General features: G+C 37.6%; 1 pseudogene; it reads right to left on the minus strand.

The window, feature by feature from the left end:
- Positions 1–4,076: 4,076 nt before the first annotated feature.
- LOC101574266 lies at positions 4,077–4,688 on the minus strand (annotated as a pseudogene).
- Between the last annotated feature and the right edge of the window lie 912 nt (positions 4,689–5,600).

Raw genomic sequence — 5,600 nt, forward strand, 5'->3', positions numbered from 1 at the left:
CCTAAAAATACAAAGAAACAAAAAAGTTACATTGTATACTATTTAACTGTGATATCTTCTATTAATAAATTTCAAAAGTGTGTCAGTAAACAGAAATTCTAACATGTTCATGGTAGGAAACTTCAGATTCAAATTGTAAAATAGTTCTCTTTACTACAACACAAACACGATGAAGAACAGTCCATGCTTTGAATTTGGTGGTTGGTGGTTGCAACTTTTCTGCTGAGTCACCTTCCTACATAATTTAACTTTCCTTTCCTTTTCTCTTCTTTTCCTGTATTTAGGACAGGGCGTGAAGGGTCTCACTATGTAGATCAGACTCGTAGTGATTCTCCTGTTTTCAGCCACCCAAGGGCTGGAATTACAGGCATGTGCCACCATACCCAGTCTCAATCACCAGCTCTGCATGCCCTGGGGGCGGGGCTAGCACGGCCTGCCGGGATGGAACTCTCACTACAGTTCTCTGCCTAAGCAGGCGCTTTAGTCTGCTGAGCTATTGGACCAGCCTCAACTTTCCTTTTCTTATGCTCATTTATTTTATGCTTTAGTATACAGGTAGTTACATAGATGGTGATTACCCTTGTCACAAAAGGAAAGCCATTCATATCTGCTTAAAAAACCAGTCCCAGTACAGCAACAACCCTATCAGGTGTATGGAGAGTGGTAATCTTAGTCCATCTACCTATTTGAAGAGTGTTAGTATTTTACAACAATACAAGAAGGCTAGCTTATAAATAAGAGAAGCAGGAAAGATAAACCTACAATTTACATAACAAGACAAATTCCAGCATGTTTTAACACCTGCCAGCTTTCATTCAATCATACGATTGGCATGCCAGGGAAAATATAAATGCTTCTTGTGATACATTCTTAGCTTTGCAAAGTCTTAGCTCTTACTTGTAGCAGGAAGAAAATTACATATAATAATAAAAAAATGAGCCTCATAAATGTTTTTGACTTCTGGTTGAGTAAATAGACTCTAAAGCTCATTTAATTCATAAAATTTTAAATAGGAGAGAATTTCCCTCTCCTAGTTTAAAATCAGTTTTCCAATGAACCTTTATTTTCCAAAACAAATGTCTTCAAACCGTGTTTTGAGTAAGACTCTAAGTTATAGAGACTTATTCAGTGGGCTACAATGTTAGGAGCAAAACTGTAATTAGAAATATGCATCTGGTGATTTCATACTTGACATATTTTGTCTTAAAATATGTTAGCAATTACTGGTAAATAAGGAAGAACAAAAATATAATACTGATGTGCAGGAAATAGACAAAGTATTCTTGAATTTAAGAAAGCTAATTCACAGAAGCAAATAAAAACAGAGCCAACTTTGGCTAAAATCTAGTCACTGAAGGTACTGATGACCAATAATCATTTCACGCATACTTTGAACCCTTCTACCATCCTTTTTCAGATTTCAATTTCTTTCAAAAATGAATCTCACATCTCTCTGGAGACACAAATGATGAATGTATGAAAAATATTTACCAACCTCCCCAAATTACTCAAATGTATGTACATTTAAAATTAGCTGTTTCCAATCCTAAGAAATTCAACTACTAATAAGTATGTCTCATTTAGAAATGCATTCAGCCAACCCTTGGATCATTTAATGGCTGATGGTCCAATCTGTTCAGGATATTTTGGGTTTCTTCTCTTTATTCTCTAGGTGCTTATCTTTTTTTTAAAGTCAGTATTATTCATATCTTCTCAATGGATAGAAGAGTGTCTCAGTTACTCTTCTCTCATTGCTGGGACAAATACCTGACAAAATGAAGGAAGAGAAACTTTATTTAGCTCACAGTTACTGGAGGTTTCAGGCCATACTCAGCTGGCTCCAAGGCAGAGTGGCACATGACAGAGAGCAACCCTTTAGGGAGGTGGCAAAGAGCAGAGAGCATAGGGAGGGGCAGCAGCAACAATGGCTACAAACAGCAAATCTGTCTCTGTCTCTCTTAAATTACATTCAGGCTATCTACCCCAGGCTGGGTGTATCACTCACACCCATAATCCCAGCAATACTCAAACCCATAATCCCAGCAGTACTCAGACCCATAATCCCAGCAGTACTCAGACCCATAATCCCAGCAGTACTCAGACCCATAATCACAGCCTTGGATGATGAATTAATCACAAACTGTAGAACTGAGCCTTGATGACTGCATGAGGCTTTGGGTGGACAAATATACACAAAGCATAACAAAGAAGAAGTATTTGTGAAACTCAGTCATACCTCTTTGGGACTATTAAAAATGTTAAAACTATGAACAAAGACATTTTTTTCCTTTTTATAAAATCACAGTATCTGTGTTATGTCACCACACTCATTGCTAATCACCAACTAGTTTCACACATTATTTTGTATTGCTCATGATTTATATGTTGCTCTGGTTATCTTGAGTCTGTATTCACTACACACTACTATACAATACACTTGTAATTAGGGTTTCATCTTGTGGTTTTAGCTTTAACAAATACATTCAAGGATAAGGGTATGGACATTGAAGGAGCAATACAATTTGATTAAATGTCAAATAAAAAGAAGAGCAAAGGAGTGGACATGAGATGAAAGTCAATATATAAAATAAACACAGAGGTGAAGATGACATAATGAAGAGCAAAATTAAAGTGTGCACACACACACATACACATGCACATGTACAACCTAAGACCACAAAAGTTTTCAGTCACATTCATAATAAAATAGTAACACCAATCTTCGCAAGGCAGAGTAAACTTGGACCGCAGGGAACAACACACTGATAATAATTTTTTTCACTAATAATAACTTACACGGATCAAATCTGATAATACATTTGACCTAGAGCTACTACAACTGTCAGGAAGTGAGTTGGATACTGGTTCTAGTGCATTCTATTGACAGGACTAAGGAACCAGACACTGGGGAACTGGGGGAAAAACAATGATACAGTAGGACCCCAGATAGTGAGCACAGATGGACAGGTGCGAGTAGTGGCTCACTAAAGTCTGAAACAATAGTAACAATACCAGACAGCAGGTGATAAGTAAGGTGAGCCAGCCTTGTACTAGGGAACAAAGACATGTGGAATGGAGGGGAGGGGCAAGGCCACATCGCTTTCTGCTTTCCTTTATTTCTTTCTTTAATTCTTTTTATATTTTTGATCTTTTTTTTTCTTTTTTAAACAATTGGGGAGAATTCAAGCCACAGAAAATGAATGCCATCCCCAAATCCAGAAACAAAGATCAGATCCAAACCCAGCACAAATCCATCTGCAATCTTGGCTAAAGTATATATTCTTAGATCAGACTTGGACCTACCACAGAACTGTACACAGATGAATCTCACTACTTTTATTTTTTTTTCTGTCTCATGGGTTTTCATCTTAGTAGTCAGCTGGATTAGTTTTTGTTTGTTTGTTTTTGTTTTATTTTTGTTTTTGTTTTGGGGGATTTATTTTTGCCTTTTCTTTTATTTTTTCCTTCTGTTTTGTCCTGTTTTGTTTCTCTTTTTGTATATTTGTCATATTCTGTGTATTTTTTTTATTTTTATTTTTATTCTTTTGATACAGGGTCTTGTTACATAGTTCAGACACATAGTGATCCTCCTTTCTCAGCCTCTCCAGCACTGGGATTACAGGTGTGCACCACCATGCCAGGTTTTGGAGTCAGCATGGCACACCCAGGGACCAGGGAACAGCACAGCATGTGGTACCAGGGATCAAACTTGTGACATTGCACTTGCCAGGTAGGCACTTTAGACTGCTGAGCTATCTCCCCAGTCCCTGTGTGTGGTTATTTATGTTTCCTGTATTTTTATTTTTTCCTCATTTTTTATCTTTTTCCTTTTCTTTTTCTTTTCTATGTTGTTTTCTCTCTCATCATGATTTAGATCTCTAACCTTTCATTTTGTTTTATTTTACTCACCATCTTTCTTTCATCAACTATCTCACTTGACATCATGATACTTTTTTTTTTGCTTGATGAATAAGTTTATTGGTCTATCTGAAAAATCTTCTCAGAAATTTGATTTAACTCTCAGTAGTCTGCTCCAGAGCTCTGAGGAAGCTTGCCTTCTTTTGAGCTACCTGATCTTACTTCTGGGCAAGGGACATTTTGGGATGGTTCCACTCCTTCATTTTAACTTCTTGCTTCAGCTTCTTTTCATAGACTAGATTTTCGCATGTAACAGCATGAGCTTTCTTATACATCTCCACCATGTCTGGAGTCACATTGTTCTTTATGTACTGAAAGAACTGTTTCTTATAAGCATCTCCATCTTCTTCCATTAGGTAATGCTTATAATCTACGACATTCTGACCCATGATGTGCTTCCAGTGTACTTCTGCATTGAACTCCTTGCTTTTAGAATCATAACTAGGGAATGGTTTGGTACTGTGAGGGATAGACAAGCCTCCATCCACAGCACGCTTTAGGATTCTAAAAATTTTATTGTCAGCTGTAGTTCTGGCAAGGTCCGCATCCAAATAGCAGGTGAAGGCACCAGGTTTGCCATTAACGCTTTCCACGTTGTGTTCATCTCCAGTCACCTCCATCTGGCCTTCATAGATCTTATCTGTGACAAATCTACTGAGAAGACTGTGGACCAGCAGGAGGCCAGTAGGATATGCTGCAGCATAATTTTTTAGGCCAACTTTCACACTGTACTTCAGCAGTTCATGTACATATGCTGCATAGACTATCATACCCCCTTCAACATGGGCATAAGCAATGTGACAAATGATATCTCTGTTAGTGACATGAGCTATCATCCTGTATTTAGGTGTGATATACTTATTTTTGTCCTGGATTACCAAGCATTTCCTACATAGTAATCAGTTTTGCCCTCCGTTGTCTTTTAAACTTCACTTGGTATCTCTTAAAGTAGGCCTTATTCTTGACAACTTTAACAAAATCTTTCCTCTGTAATATAGACCCATGGCCATGGCTCTACACAGACCTTCAGGCCCAGCAGTACCACAGGGGGAAAAAAAGACATCATGATACTTTCATGTGAGTAAACACTGAAGAGATCTCTATCAGGTTCACTTCAAAATTCCTACGCTTTCTCCTCCATTCCTTCCCTCTAAAGTCCTATAATTATCCAAAACTTGGGTTATCACTCTATGCTCTTGAACTATGCTCCTACTATATTTAATATGTATACCTTTCCATCCTACTCCCTATTACTTTTTAAACCCCTACAACAGAGCAAAGTCATTCTACTAAGGAGAAAAACATCACATACAAGCACCTGGTCTAAGCTGGATTATATTATACTGAATAATTTGCTCCTGCAATTAAAGATACCAGGCCAATAGTGACAAGTTTGTCAGTAGCCAGGCTGTGAATGAGTCTATTGTTACTGCTAACTGTACTACTTTGGCCAGGATGTCATACCTACTCTAATCAGTTTTTCTCCACTATATGACAACACTGTGACTGTGGGAACCATAATTATCAGAATAATCCAGTACCAAAGAAATGGGCCTTAAGAAAAACAGATAGAAAGTCCACATTCTTGGGACTTGGGAAATGGCTCAGTAGACTAAGCATTTCCCTGGCAAATGCAGGGTCTGAGTTCAATGCCTGGTTCCGAAAAAAAAAAAAAAAAAAAA

The sequence above is a fragment of the Octodon degus genome, unplaced genomic scaffold (assembly GCF_000260255.1).
Source record: "Octodon degus isolate 3935 unplaced genomic scaffold, OctDeg1.0 scaffold00073, whole genome shotgun sequence".
Taxonomy (NCBI): Eukaryota; Metazoa; Chordata; class Mammalia; order Rodentia; family Octodontidae; genus Octodon; species Octodon degus.